General features: G+C 50.3%; 1 protein-coding gene across 1 annotated transcript in view; it reads right to left on the bottom strand.

Moving 5' to 3' along the window:
* Nucleotides 1-1,865, bottom strand: part of RAD50 (RAD50 double strand break repair protein) — a 495,519-nt gene extending 493,654 nt beyond the window's left edge. Inside the window, exon 1 of the mRNA XM_085618052.1 lies at nt 1,719-1,865. The gene's annotated coding sequence lies outside the window, so the exon portion shown is untranslated. The remainder of the gene's footprint in view (nt 1-1,718) is intronic.
* Between the last annotated feature and the right edge of the window lie 12,820 nt (nt 1,866-14,685).

The following is a 14,685-nucleotide window of genomic DNA, read 5'->3' as shown; positions in this document are numbered from 1 at the left end:
GCAGTAAGGAATCGACAACACTTCTCCCGCATGCAGCAGAACCAACGCCTCCATTCCCCTGGGACTCAATCGAGACAACGCTTGTGTTTTCTGACACTTCCCTCCTTTGCGGCTGTTTTCGTCCTGGATTTTGATGCACCAAAGATACTTTGTGCTAAAATCACCACCGCATCCATTTAGTTCTATGGACATAATTGCTTAAACCTTTATAAAGTATCTTGAGTTCTGTCTGTTGGATTTTTGTCATTTTGGTCTTGTTTGGTTTAGATAAAGATTGGCTCTTTTTCTTAACTGGTGTAGTGTCCATCTGTAGTGTTTTCACTGTGTTACTGTGTGTTTATGTACAAATGATTTACACCTCTGAGATAGGCACTGCTTGTGCCAAGCTACCAAGGGGGTTATCTTGTCTTGGGTGTGTAACTCCCCTACCCTGACTATAAGGAAGGGTCCCTACTTGGACACGGTGTAAACCACTGCAAACTAGAGACCCCCATTTCTGACAGGATGTGTGTCTATGTGATGTAGGTAGCTTTCCGTCCTTCCTTTCTTTACTTTTGTCTCTATCTGGATCAGGAACATGTAGCCCAACTGGCCCACTCTAGGCCACGGACCCCATTTCCTTGATTACTAAGCTAGCATGCTTCGGACAGCAAAGAATGGCTTGAACCTTTGCTGTGGATAATCGACAAAAAGTATGTTTGGTAAACGGGGAATTAATTATTGAAGATTCTGATGTTTTATCGTTAATTTTCACTTTAAGTTTCCTATAAAATTTGTTAGCAAATGATTGCAATCCCCAAGAAATAACTGGGTCTTGGTCACGAGGCTCTAAATGGGACCAACATTTGCACAGTCAACAACTCTCATTATAAAAAAAGCAACAGCAAAACCAGTATGTCTGTTTTTTGGTTCGGGCAAAAGTTTAGTAATAGTTGGACCCTATTTGTGTGTTGCTCAAGCTACCCTGGGAAACAAATAATGAAGCAACATCTTGGGCTAAAATAATATGGAAGCTGAGAGTGGTGATCTTAAAAAGCATAATCAAACAAGTATTGCACAGTTACTTTTGAAAATGGGTCTGAATTGTCATTGCATTCTTTCAGCCTCTCGGTGTACGTCACGAAGAAACTTCAAGTTAAATATTGAGATTCACAGAAAGGTTACTAAACCAATGGCTGGAGGGAGGCGACAATCGCTCAAAAGTTTTAGTGGGGAAAAACCCCACACACAATATGGCAATCTAGTGCGAGTTGAGGTTTAAAAAAAATTACGGCGATTTTGGCAAACATACCATCATATCTAATGAGGCACTGTTATGCAACTTCTTAACACGTTTCCGGAGAGCAGCGCTATACCACAAAAAGTTATTGATTGGGACGAAGTCTTTTTTTTTTTTTTGCAGTGCTCCTATTTTGTCAAGAGAGTTTTTAAATACGAATAAAACAAAACCACAGGACACACGATAAGTAGGCAAAACTGTCTGCACGCCACACGCACAGCTGAGTGTTTTAGGGTGGAAGAATTGAATCTTGAGACGTATTGCAGATTGTGGCACTAATCCTTCCCTTATCTCAAATGGGGAGAGTGCATGCGAGCATAGCTGCCAATCTTATAAAGTTTCTGGACAAGTCATCAAACAACATAGACTATTCACGTTATTAATCTCTGAAGAGTTTTTGGCAAAGCGCAGAACCTCGTAACAAACAAGTGTCACTCACCCTGCTGCCCTCGATCCGTTTCCCCCGCAAATACCGAATCAGCATCAACCTCTGCACAGCAAGAAGTATGCGCTGTATGACAGCCAGGGGGCAGGAAGGATGAAACAGAGCGATGCTTGTGCTTGTTGTCACCACTGCTCCGGAAGAAACCAGACTCGAGTCGCTTCGGCGGAAAAAATGAACCCTACACTTTCGGCGGGCAGCTTAGCAGCGGCTGCAAAAAACGGCTTGACTATTCTAACCCGGAAGTACATGATGTCCATTTTACTTTGGGCTCGATTCTCTTCAATGCACAGGAGGGGAGGGCAGTTTCATAGAGTTTAGAATGAGCAGCGCACGTACTGTAATACGGAAACGAAAATGCCATTTTTGGGGATTTATGTTTACATATGCAGTGTGATGGCAGTGAGGACTAGTTTCACGCATAGTGTTGTTGCCCTGTGGGTTACGTCTTTTGAGCAGCACGCATAAGGATGATAGAAATCGACTTCTCCTCGTGGAGTAGTGGGGTTTGAGGCAATTGCTCACAGGAGGTAAATCTCCCACTTGTACAACTGAACCAAAATAAAAGAATGAATAAAAACTTTGGTGATAACTCCGCCACGGTATAATTAGATAAAACATGCACACAGAGTTCCACTACAGAGACTGCTCTCCTGGTTTGCTTTAATTGTCTGTTGCATTAGGGACAGAGATACAATCCCGCGGCATGCCAAGCGGGTCCTTTCAAATTAGGAAACAACAAGGTACTAATTTTCCTTGCCCTCACTACACTGCAGGGAATGCCAAAGAACCTGCTTTGTAACCAGTGTGCGGGCTGACCGACTATCCCCTCACCACAACCGCTAAGCACCGATTGGCTAAGACCACGGTGCAAGTTGGCCCATCAGGTGGTAGGCCGCGAGGGGCGGATTGCCTTTGAATCGCCTGTAAGATAACCCACCATGTTGGCATATTTGGTATGCTAATAAACCAGCAGCAATTTTCTCCACCAAAAGTTGTCTTGTCTGCTTATTTATGCTACCCGTATGTTGCTGCAAGAGGGCTGGTGAGTGTGGCCGATATTGGCACTATGCGGGCTGACCGACTGTCCCCGCAGGGGACCCTCATAAGAGGGCAGCCCCTTTAGTGCCACAAGATGGCACACTGGGCAGTCTAGTGTTTATCCAGAGACCCCGTTTGGGGTCCCCTGCGTGTCATTTCCGGCCGGTGGGGGGTCGGGGAAAGGTATATTGTCCTCCCGCGCCCCCCTGGCGGCCTCTTTGTTCCCTTGCCCTGACGCCAACTCGGTCGTGTCCCCGGAGCTGCGGCATCTCCAGCGCGGTGAGTGCATACCCCCCCCCGCCCGGTCTCCCAAATCCCGTGCCACCCTTGGGCAGAACGGGGAAGGGGGTCGGGGCAGCTCTCGGCGTCAGGCTCGCCCCCTCCGGAGGCAAGGAGGCGAGGCAAGGCCCCTAGCCAGCAGCGTGGCTAGCCTGGGTCTGTCTCCCGGAGGGCCGCGCTGCGCCCCCCCTGCTGGATAGGCCTCCCGAGGCTCGTGGTTCATGAGCGGTGGGGGCCAAGGCAGTGTTGAGCACTAAATGGGAGAAGTCTAGCGAGTTTTCCCAGTGGGCGGGAGCCTCGGCGGCCGTGCGAACCAAAGAGGCCAGGCACCGAAGGGGTAGTAGCGATCTAGGTTGCTTTTTTTGGTGCATATGCCTCGGCAGCCCGCTTTTGGTGCTGTTTCCAGGGCGTGTGCCTCGTGGTCGCGTCCTCACCCTGTAACATTCTGGGCAATGATCTTCATCCTGGCCTGAATGTGTATGTAAATACGGTGCTTTGTAACGCTCCTATACTTCGAGTCGCGCTAGAATGTGTGCCCCCCGCGTGCCAGTCCCTTTGTGTCGAGTCGCGCTAGGATGTGAGCCCCCCGCACCCCAATACCTTTGTGTTGAGTCGCCCTTCAGTTTGCCCCCCGCGCTCCAATTCTTTCGGGTTGAGTCGACTCAGACTTTCGCTTGCCGGACAGCCCTGATGTTTTCTGGGTCGAACTTGTGGGCAGGGCTAATCTAAGTTCATTTACGTACCGCCTTCTTTGGTGCTCACGGGTGGGGATCTCTGGGTATTGGAGTCCGAGGCAGGGAGCCGGATTGTCAACAGACCATTCCCCAATTTTGCTATTTTAGCGCATTTTAAATAAATAAAAATAATATTTAAAAAAAAAGGTTTTATGTGATTTAGGAACGTTATGTCATGTGCTTGTTCAAGGGAAGTTATGGGAAGGGGCGAACGCAGGTGGTGGCGCAGGGCTATTACGCTCGCCTGGCTTCCACACCTCCCCCCAGCATGGTCATAGGGGTGGGACGCAATAGCATTATTTACATTTTATGGGAATGATTAATGTGTCTCCTTTTCAGGTGCTGTGTAATTCGTTTGGGTACAGCTGCACGATGGTACGATGGGTCCACGGCCGCAGCGGGGTCCAGGGGACACAGGGGCCGGCAGCGAAGATGTGACAGGGGGCGAGGGGTCATTGACGGTGGCCTCGTCCTGGGCGCATTAATAAATCTTTTGTCCATTTCAGGCCAGAAATTCTTTTGGCGGCGACGTCACAAGGGGTCTTTGTCGCAAGAGGGGACAGCTTGAGAAACAAGGTATTGGTCAGGGATCACACCTTCGGGTGCAAACAGGAGAGACGGGTCCGGGTCCCGCGGGGCAGCACCGGGATCTATGGGGGCGTGCGTTTAGGTTCTCGTTCACGCACCAGGGTCCCATGCTAACGTTTCCTTTTTTCCCCCCAGCACTCCCACTTCACCAGCACACGCAGGGCTAACCTTTGAGCAGCCTTCGGGCGCGTCACGCCCCAGGTCCACTCCCGCTATCGCTCAATAAGTAAGTATAGGGGTTTTGGGGGGCAAGAGAGTCTGGGGAAGCAGGGGGCTCGAGGTGTCCTCAATAAACAACCAAGCATTATCATGTTGTGATCCCATACATTTATCTCCTCAGATCAGGGGCCCGTGTGGAGTCGAAGGTCGCCATGGATAGCCAGGGCTCACCTCCCCTTTTTCCGGAGAGATCCCAGGTGGACGACACGATGCCGGGCAATTCGCAGGACGCACAGTGGGCCAATTTCTTTGAGATGGTCAAGAGCAAAGGCTTGGCTTGGGCCAATGGCATCCTGAACACCCCCGATCAGGAGAACTCTGGGATCGTCGGCGATTCTCCTCCTACGGAACAACAGCCCGATGCAGAGGCAGGCCCATCTAGGCCCAAGCGGGTCCGCAAACCCACGTCCAGGGATTTCCAGGCAGATCCGCTGCCACCACCCAGGAGCAGAGCAGTTCAGGCCCCCAAGGAGGCCGTTACAGCGTTGGGTGCGCCCACGCCCCCGGGGACACTTACCCCGTTGGATAGCACTGCGGCCCAAGGTAACTACGCCACTAGGGATGAGCTTGCCAAACTCTTGGACACTATGAACAGTTTCATGACTCAGCTTCAAGCAGGTTCTGTGTCCACCAGCCCCGCACTAGTGTGCCCCAGTGGGGGCACTAAGGAAGGAGCCACTTTAGCTGCGACAAGTGTATGGGCAGGAGGTGTGGGGGAGCCAGGTGGGCAGGTTAGACATACTCCGGCGGTGGGCATTCCTCCTACACCTACGTCTGGGGTGCTTAGCACAGCGCCAACTCCCGTCTCGCTCCCCTCCATAGCGGCCTGCCCAAGTACTATGACAGTCAATACAAGTTCGGGGGCCACAGCTGTTTTGTCTTCCATCTCGCCCGCTCCCTTACCCACCTTGGTACTACTACCTACGACTGCTCTCACAGCCGCTCCCTTGCCCAACTTGGTACAGCAAGTAACGACTGCACCCCTGCTGTCTGGGCGTTGTTCTCTAGCCTGTCAAGTGCCCCAGGCAGCCAAAGAAGGAATTTGGAGGAGGGAATTTGTGGACATTTTTACCCTGCTAATGCTGGGACTAGAGGGGTTAGACGCCAGGAAAATGGGGGCGAAGGAGGATGACAAAAAAGTTAAATACCAGCCTTGGCCGGAGAATAACATAGCTAACTGGCTAGAGGCTTTCTCCATCCTAGCATCCGTCACTATGGAGAAATTTCCGGAACAGGGACCAGGGTTGGTGCAGTACTCCAGGACCATACATAACAAAGCTATGAGGTGGGGTGGCATTGGATGGTTGAACTATGACAGGGAGTTCAGGAGGAAGATGTCTCAGTGCCCGGAGATGGGATGGGACCAAAAAGAGGTCCAGCTTTGGATGGATCACATGGGTTCCCGTTCACAGCAAAGTGTAGGCACCCAGGGAAATACACAGGGGGGACAATCGTCTTCCAAGGGGTCATTTCCAACAATCGGAAGGGGCAAACAGTCATTTCGCGGGGCACGTAGGGGAGGGGGACAGAGGGGAGGTTTCAGGAGGTCCCCCCGGGTACATGCCGCCTTTTCAACAATGGATCTTGCTCCTGGGGTAAGACCTGCAAGTTCCAGCATGCGTGTAGCACATGTGGCGGGCCCCACACAGCGGTTTCCTGCCATACCTAGCGGGATAAGCAGCCAGCCGACAAAGGCGGGCAACAAAGTTGAGGCAGGAACACCACCGAGAACAACATCTCAAAGCCCCCCCTCCCCACTTGTCTTCTCCCCGCAGTCAGTCCAACTTCCCTCTGGCTCTTCTCCAAATGCCCTTCCCCTATCAGCCTGGCTAACATCACGCCTCTTCTTAGATGATACCCCAACACAACAGATAGCCGCACACTGCTTTTGGGGTTCAATGAAGGTTTTAAAATCCCCTACGTGGGCCCCCTGGGCAGGAGAGAGGCCGACAACCTCAGGTCTGCTAGAGAGCATCCGGAGGTAGTCAGGGTAAAGGTAGAGAAGGAGAGGGTTTTGGGCAGGATGGCGGGTCCATTTCTGCAACCCCGCTCTACAACTTTGTAGTCTCTCCCCTGGGGGTCGTGCCCAAGAAGGAACCAGGGGCTTTTAGACTTATTCACCACCTCTCTTACCCAGAACGGGCATCAGTCAACCATGAGCTGCAGGAGGGCACCTGCTCTGTGTCTTATTGTACTCTGGACGTGGCATTGGACCTAGTCAGGAGGGCAGGCAGAGGGGCCTGGTTAGCAAAGGCGGACATTGAATCTGCGTTTCGCTTGCTACCAGTCCACCGAGCAGCCATCACCTGCTGGGCTTCAGGCTAGACGGCAGGTACTTTTTTGACAGATGCATGCCCATGGGCTGCGTGGTGTCATGTGCCTATTTTGAGGTGTTCAGTTGCTTCCTGCAATGGGCCCTTCAGGAAAGCTACGGGATGGCAGGGGTGACTCATTATCTAGATGACTTCCTGTTCATTGGGAGTGAGGGCACGCAGGACTGTAAGCAAGCCCTTGAGGATTTCGAACAGCTGGCCAGGCACTTGGGGGTCCCCCTTGCACCAGGTAAAACGGTGGGTCCAGCACAGGTCTTAGGGACAGAGCTAGACACCATCTCGGGGGAATCCAGATTACCTACAGACAAGGTATGCAACCTCGCACAACACATTCAGTCTGTGGTCGCGCAGGGCAAGGCCACTCTAGAATGCATTCAAGGGCTCTTAGGGAAACTGAACTTTGCAGCGAGGGTCATACCAGCTGGAAGAGTATTTGGCAGAAGGTTGGCCAGGGCCACAGCCAGGGTCTTAAAAAAGCACCACATGGTCAAGCTAAGCAAAGGCATGAGACTGGACCTGGACATGTGGGCGGATTTCTTGGCCAACTTTAACGGTTCAGTAATTTGGAGGGCCCCCTGGGCAGGCAGCCCTGACCTAGCCTTACACACAGCTGCATTAGGCAGGGAAGGATTCTGAGCCATTCTAGACAGGGAATGGTGTGCTGAGAAATGGCCCAGTGCCTGGCACAAGAAAAGGATCACGACCAACATCACAGTGCTGGAGTTATTCCCCATTGTGGTTGCTTTCCATTTATGGCCCACAATTCTGTCGGCCAAAAGGGTCCTTTTCTGGTCTGACAATCTAGCGGTAGTGCAGGCCATCAATTCCCAGTCAGCAAGTTGTCCCCTGGTTCTGTGCCTCTTGAGGGAGTTGGTGCGGGCTTGTCTTTACAACAATGTTGAATGCAGGGCGCGACACATTCAGGGTGTGCAGAACACAGTGGCTGATGCTCTCTCTCGTTTTCAGTGGCACCGGTTCCGGGAGGCATGGCCGAGAGCGAGAGAGGAGGGGACACCTTTCCCAGCACACCCGTGGTTCCTGTTGAAGTGGCGAGACGTATGAAGGGCCTGGGCGAGCTATCCCTAGCGCCGGGGACTAACAAGAGATATAAATCCTGTGTGAATAAATTCTGCTCAGTGACGGGGCCATGGGATGGAGGCTATCTATCTTTAGCAACCAGAGTGCAGTCCTTCATATTGTGGGCTAAAGACAATGGGAAGAGCCATTCCTGGATATCGGGCTACCTTGCAGCAATCAGCCACCACGCTATACACAAGGGGGAATCAGACCCAACGAGTTCTTTTGTAGTCAGAGCGGCATTAAAGGGGTGGGCCAGGAGCGAACCTAAGGCACCGGACAGCAGGTCCCCTATAGACTTTGAGACACTCCAGGGGATGCTAGATTGGATACACAAGGCCACTCACTCAGAGTTTGAGGCAGCATTGTTTGCTGCCGCGTTCAGCCTGGCTTTCTTTGGGGCACTTCGCATTAGTGAGTTGGTGGCCAGAGCGTTAGAATGATAAGTCTGGGGTGGCTCTGAATTGGCAGGATGTGGTTCTCGCTGGGGATTCCCTCAAAGTAACACTACGAAGGTCAAAGACAGATCAGAGCGGCAAGGGCAGGGTTTTCTGGCTGCACAGGTTGGGGGACGGGAGGTATTGCCCAGTTAGGCTGCTCTCCGCCTACTTGGCCCTGCGTCCGGCAGCAGACGCTTATCTTTTCTTACACGTAGACAGCTCGCCCCTTACTAAGTACCAGGTGGAACACATCATGCATGCGTGTCTGGCGCTATCTGGTAACAAGGACCCTAACAAGCGTTTCTGCAGCCACTCCTTCCGCATTGGGGCAGCAACTACAGCATTTAAGGAAGGCTTGCCAGCAGAGGGTATCAAACAAGTGGGGCGCTGGCAATCCCACTGTTTCAAAAGATACATACGTCCATGAGCCCACAAACTTTATGTGCCTTCTCTACAGCCCGGTCATGGCGTGTGATGGGGCATTGTGTTTTAAGTTACTGTTTACAATTGTGTATGGCCATGTGCCACGTTATTTGGTTTGCCTGCAGGAACCGGTTTTCCGGGTACGGGTGGGAGTGTGGTGTTAGTGTAATTTACATGTTTCATTATGGCGTGCTGTGTTGGTAATTAACGTTTTGCAACATCACATTTCTTTATTTACCAGGAATAAAGGTCTGGGTGATTGGCCATTCTGGCGTCAGCAGATTGGCACAGTGGGCTGCGAGCAGGAAGTGGAGGCATGGCTTTTCAAACACCGAGATAACTTGGCTGGGTTACCAGGGCATGCGATGGAATGGGTTGTTGGACAAACTGCCGCAGAGACTGGGGGAAGTGCCGAGTCCCCCAAACGTGCTGGTCATTCACCTGGGGGGTAACGACCTGATGGCACTAGGCAAGAGGACATTGCTGCAAGATATGAAAGCCACTCTTTGCAAATTAAGCAATAAGTTAGGGACATGTGAACTGTGGTGGTCGGAGATCACCCCACGGCTCCGGTGGCAGGGAGCATGATCTGGGGAAGCAATGGAGGCTGCGCGCAGGAGAGTGAACTGCGCGATGCGTAAATTCACTGAACAAATGGGGTTCGGATTCATAAGGCATGGTTTGCTTCATGTGAAATCCATAGGGTGTTTCGAGGACGATGGGGAACATCTCTCTAGAATAGGCATGGACTTGTTGCTCCTTGACCTAGGGGAGGCCCTAGAAATAGCGGGATGCAAATAGGAGCGCCGGCCTTGGTGGGGGGCCCTGGCTGCGACGGTTGCCACACCCAGGGCTGTGGCGGAGTTACATGGCGATCCAGAGGCGGAAAGGTACTCAGGGGTACCCTCTTCTGGAGCACAAAGGGTGCTGAGGCCCAATATCCCCAGGAAGTCTGTGCAGTGGACCCTGGGGTGCGACGGCGCCCCATTTGTCCTACGGGCGGTTGGAAACCTGTACAACCGGGGGTCGCTTGAACGCTTCGCCCCTCGTAGGGGGGGGCGTGAGTTATATGGGGGAACAAGATTTCACCGGAAGGGGGAGGGGCTATCCCCTCACCACAACCGCTTAGCACCGATTGGCTAAGACCACGGTGCAAGTTGGCCCATCAGGTGGTAGGCCGCGAGGGGCGGCTTGCCTTTGGATCGCCTGTAAGATAACCCACCATGTTGGCATATTTGGTATGCTAATAAACCTGCAGCAATTTTCTCCACCAAAAGTTGTCTTGTCTGCTTATTTATGCTACCCGTATGTTGCTGCAAGAGGGCTGGTGAGTGTGGCCGATATTGGCACTATGCGGGCTGACCGACTGTCCCCGCAGGGGACCCTCATAAGAGGGCAGCCCCTTTAGTGCCACAAGATGGCACACTGGGCAGTCTAGTGTTTATCCAGAGACCCCGGTTTGGGTCCCCTGCGTGTCATTTCCGGCCGGTGGGGAGTTGGGGAAAGGTATATTGTCCTCCCCCGCCCCCCTGGCGGCCTCTTTGTTCCCTCGCCCTGACGCCAACTCCCTCCCTACCGCTAACCCGGCATGTCAGGGTGAGGGGAGGAAGGATGTTCTAATCTTTTTATTTGTGTTGCAGGCGGAGTTACATGGCGTTCCAGAGGCGGAAAGGTACTCAGGGGTACCCTCTTCTGGAGCACAAAGGGTGCTGAGGCCCAATATCCCCAGGAAGTCTGTGTGGTGGACCCTGGGGTGCGACGGCGCCCCATCTGTCCTACGGGCGGTTGGAAACCTGTACAACCGGGGGTCTCTTGAACGCTCCGCCCCTCGTAGGGGAGGGCGTGAGTTATATGGTGGAACAAGATTTCACCGGAAGGGGCTATCCCCACACCACAACCACTAAGCACCGATTGGCTAAGACCACGGTGCAAGTTGGCCCATCAGGTGGTAGACCGCAAGGGGTGGCTTGCCTTTGGATCGCCTGTAAGATAGCCCACCATGTTGGCATATTTGGTATGCTAATAAACCTGCAGCAATTTTCTCCACCAAAAGTTGTCTTGTCTGCTTATTTATGCTACCCGTATGTTGCTGCAAGAGGGCTGGTGAGTGTGGCCGATATTGGCACTATAACTTTGTGCAGTAAACCACCACAACTCCCCTACTACGTCCAGTTTTTATGGGCCCCTGCTGAATGCTGTAGCTTAAACGCGTGTGAAGCCTCCATGGACTCATGCTGTATTCCCGCCGCTGTTTACTCAGTCATTCTGAATCGAATCCTCTGCCGAAGTCGTCTGCTGCCTCACAGACGTACCGCATCCTCCATGCCGCTCCTGAAGCCTCCAAATCTGACTCTCCGATGAGCCTCAGCTTAATGTACTTTTATTCTTTTCCCCTGCCTCTAATTATTATTACCTCATTAAGTCCTACTCACCAAAATCTTTAGCCTTGTGGTTAGATGGTAACATCTGCATACATGCCAACATTTCAGAAGAGCAAAGTGGGAGATTAAAAAAAAAAAAAAATCGGGAGAATGGGGCCTTGAACCGGGTTACTGTCATATATGGGCTTTGGAAGTGTGCTGCTGCAGGTCTGGTCATTTGAAACGCAAATGCACGTTTTTTTCTTACCTTTCAGGAGCATGGTGCACAATGGCAGGCAGAGAGCGGGTGATGGAAGTGTTGCTGGCAGAGCATACCCCCCCCCCCACCCCCGCGCTGCCCGGGCTGAGACAGCTCCCCGGGCACACACACAGCCGCCCCCGAGTACTTCACAGGTCTTTAAAAGACCATTCGCTTATTAATGAAGCTTTGTTGGTTTTTCACCCCTTCTAGTGCCCCTGCATCACCACTCTGACTATTGCTGGAAGAATTAGCACGTTACACAATACCAAGCCCTGTCAGCTGAAACCCAGAGGAATCGGGTTTTTGCTTGCAGGAATCAGGAATCGGGACTAGCCTTGAAATCAGTAGTCTCCCGCCTGAATCGGGAGGGTTGGCATGTCTGCATCTGCCCCATCCTCGACTTTGTTTCCGCCAATACCTGTTCTCAGGTTTGTTTAATGTTCAATGCTTGTGATCCAGCGCAAGACCGGGTATTGGGGAACAGCATGTACCAATATCCTCCCTGCGTCGCAGACCCGACGTAACACTAGCTCATTCACACATGCAGTCATTGGTGGGGCCCATAACACCAACACTCATACTACTTTCTCTCACTGGTCTGCACACACAGGAGGGATGAGAAATTCAAGCGCTGGACATGTGGGGGGAACACCTTATAACCTATAGGGAGAGAAAAGTTATTTTACAAAATATACATTAAAACCCTTCACCTACAGATCCTTCATCCTAAACATCAAGGCACTCCCACTTGGTCAACGGACCAATTTAGTTGGATTGGTTGATGGTGATTTAGAACCAGCTAAAACACATTTTAAGACTTCAGAATCTTTCTCTAAATGAAAACTCACAACTCATGCTTTATCGTTAAACAATAATTGTTTATCTAAATTTTATATTTGCATTTGTCTCGTCAAAGTTTAGAAAGTTTTATATCAAATTTTGAGTAAATCGCAGAACATCATATTTACCTAATCTGGCTATTTGGAGTCCTGTAATTCATTGGCTCTGCATAATCAAATTTTGTCGTAAATCGTCCGAAAGCAGGCCAAAGCTCAAAGTTCTTTGCTCAGCACGTTACAGTCCCAAAGATCAGCAAAGGACCAGAGACGTGCAAGCATCTACCATTTCCCGTAGATTTAGAAAAAGTTCGCAGTCATCAGATGATCGGGCAGCATCCGGACCTTCACGGATTCAGGAGCGATGAATCAGCAACATAACGCAAGTCATGCAACTCAACGTAAGTTAACACAACCCAACGCAACCGGTAACCTCTCTATTCTACTACTCCTTTTATAATACAATGAAGTAAAGAAGATACAATTAAAAAATTTAGAAAAGTCGTGATTGGCTGGTTGAGATAGTCCGACTCAATTTTAAGGTTCTCAGCACAGCTCGAGGGGTGAGGTCACTGGTTAGTCCAAAAGTCGGCTTGTTCCGGTTTATTGTAAGGTTGATTGTTCTCTTGTCTTGGCAGGCATCCCGTATCCTAGCCTTGCTCGGGTACATGGTGAACAAAGGTCGTGACGAGGTTTAGGAGATTTCTCGCACATGCGTATTTCACTCCGCGCCTCATGAGACAGTGGCCACTTCGACGTGTGGTGACAGCGGCCATGTTTGATTTAGGCCCAAATGCAAACTTAAGCGAAACAAACACAAAAGAGTAATTAATACATAGAAATAATGAATTTAATGCTAACCCCTTACTAATCTCTCTATGTGCTTGTATTTATCTAGCGTATAGCAACATTTAAAGCCATTATATTCACCTTTTCGATCCTCCTCATGGGGCAACATCACAAAAGCAACATATATCATGCAGTATTCTATTACCACATACACTGCTGTTAATATGCGTACGGATTTTAGATATAAAGATTATTTAGCCATGCAAATTGCAAATCCCACGTGTAATTTTGAATTTAAATTAAAGAAAATTAATCATGTTGGTTAATTTACATGCAACACTCGTTTAATAATATTATAGTTAATAGGTTACAATTAGTATTTTCATACTAAATAGAGGAGGCTTACAAAATTTTGTGCTACCTGCTCCATCACTTGCACTAATTTCTTTGGGTCTCACAAATCTTTAACTTGCTAAATAGTCTATCACGATATCTTATCAACTTCCTCTTTTTATTCTTTTTCACTGCCTTTAATTTTGTACCCCAGTGTGACGTCTACTGTGTCCCGCCCGCAAAAACCTCATGCATTGTTGCTTAATTTGCTACCCTCTGCCTCACTCTTGAAGGCGTTACTCCTCTAGTGCCTGAACTTACGTTTTTTATTATGATCAATGCTCGCATTAATGTTTATGCAATGTTTCTGCAATATCTCCTCTAGGTCCTGATCTTAGGTTTGTAAATTGATCAAGACTCGCTCTAATGTTTATGCAATGTTTCTTCAATGTCTCCTCTAGGTCCCGATCTTACGTTTGTTAATTGATCAAGACTCACTCTCACTGATTGCGCCTTACCTCCCTACCCCCCCCACGGCTTTCACCGGTGACATATGGTTTACTTTACTCCTTATGACCCTATAGCCTCTAACCTCCTCGAGATCCCTCTCCCTCCTTCACAATTTTCTTCACCGCAGCTTGCGGCACTCCTTCATAGCCGTGGTTAGCACTACGATTTTCCAACTACGCATGACTCCTATCTAGCGTTGTCACCTAACGTCATTCTCCCTTATGATCTCCCAAATTCACAAAATGTTGTCTGTCCATCCTGCTACCTAACCCCTCCTCACCGTTTTTAGGAAGTCTCTTCCTAACTAACCTCATCCCCCCCGCACTCCTCTGACATCACCCCCTCTTTCTCTCCCTTTTTCACCCTCGTCACGAAATATCTCTCCACCCTCCCTCCTACATTATTCTCCCCCTTCTTTCCTCAACCTCCTTCTCCTCTCTCCTTGTTAATTTTTCCCCTTAATATCTCCATTCTGCTCCTCCCCCACTTTTTTCTTCCTCCCCTCTCCATCAACCAGTTTGTCCATCATGTCCCTTTAGTCCCTCCCCCGCGTTCCGAACCGGCCCCACTATATCACCCCTTAACACTCCCCTCACCAGGCATGGCCATAACTCTTGGCCCATTCCCTACCCTCCCAATCTCTCAAAAAACGGCAAGAAAGTTTTTTAAACATAAAGTAGTTATCCGGCCTCCCCGAAACCCTAATTGTAGACAACTACCACAGCCTCACGTCCCCCATA

The sequence above is a fragment of the Triturus cristatus genome, chromosome 7, assembly GCF_964204655.1.
Source record: "Triturus cristatus chromosome 7, aTriCri1.1, whole genome shotgun sequence".
Classification (NCBI taxonomy): domain Eukaryota; kingdom Metazoa; phylum Chordata; class Amphibia; order Caudata; family Salamandridae; genus Triturus; species Triturus cristatus.
The sequence above is the reverse complement of the archived record's forward strand: the minus strand, read 5'-3'. Positions and strand labels throughout refer to the sequence as shown.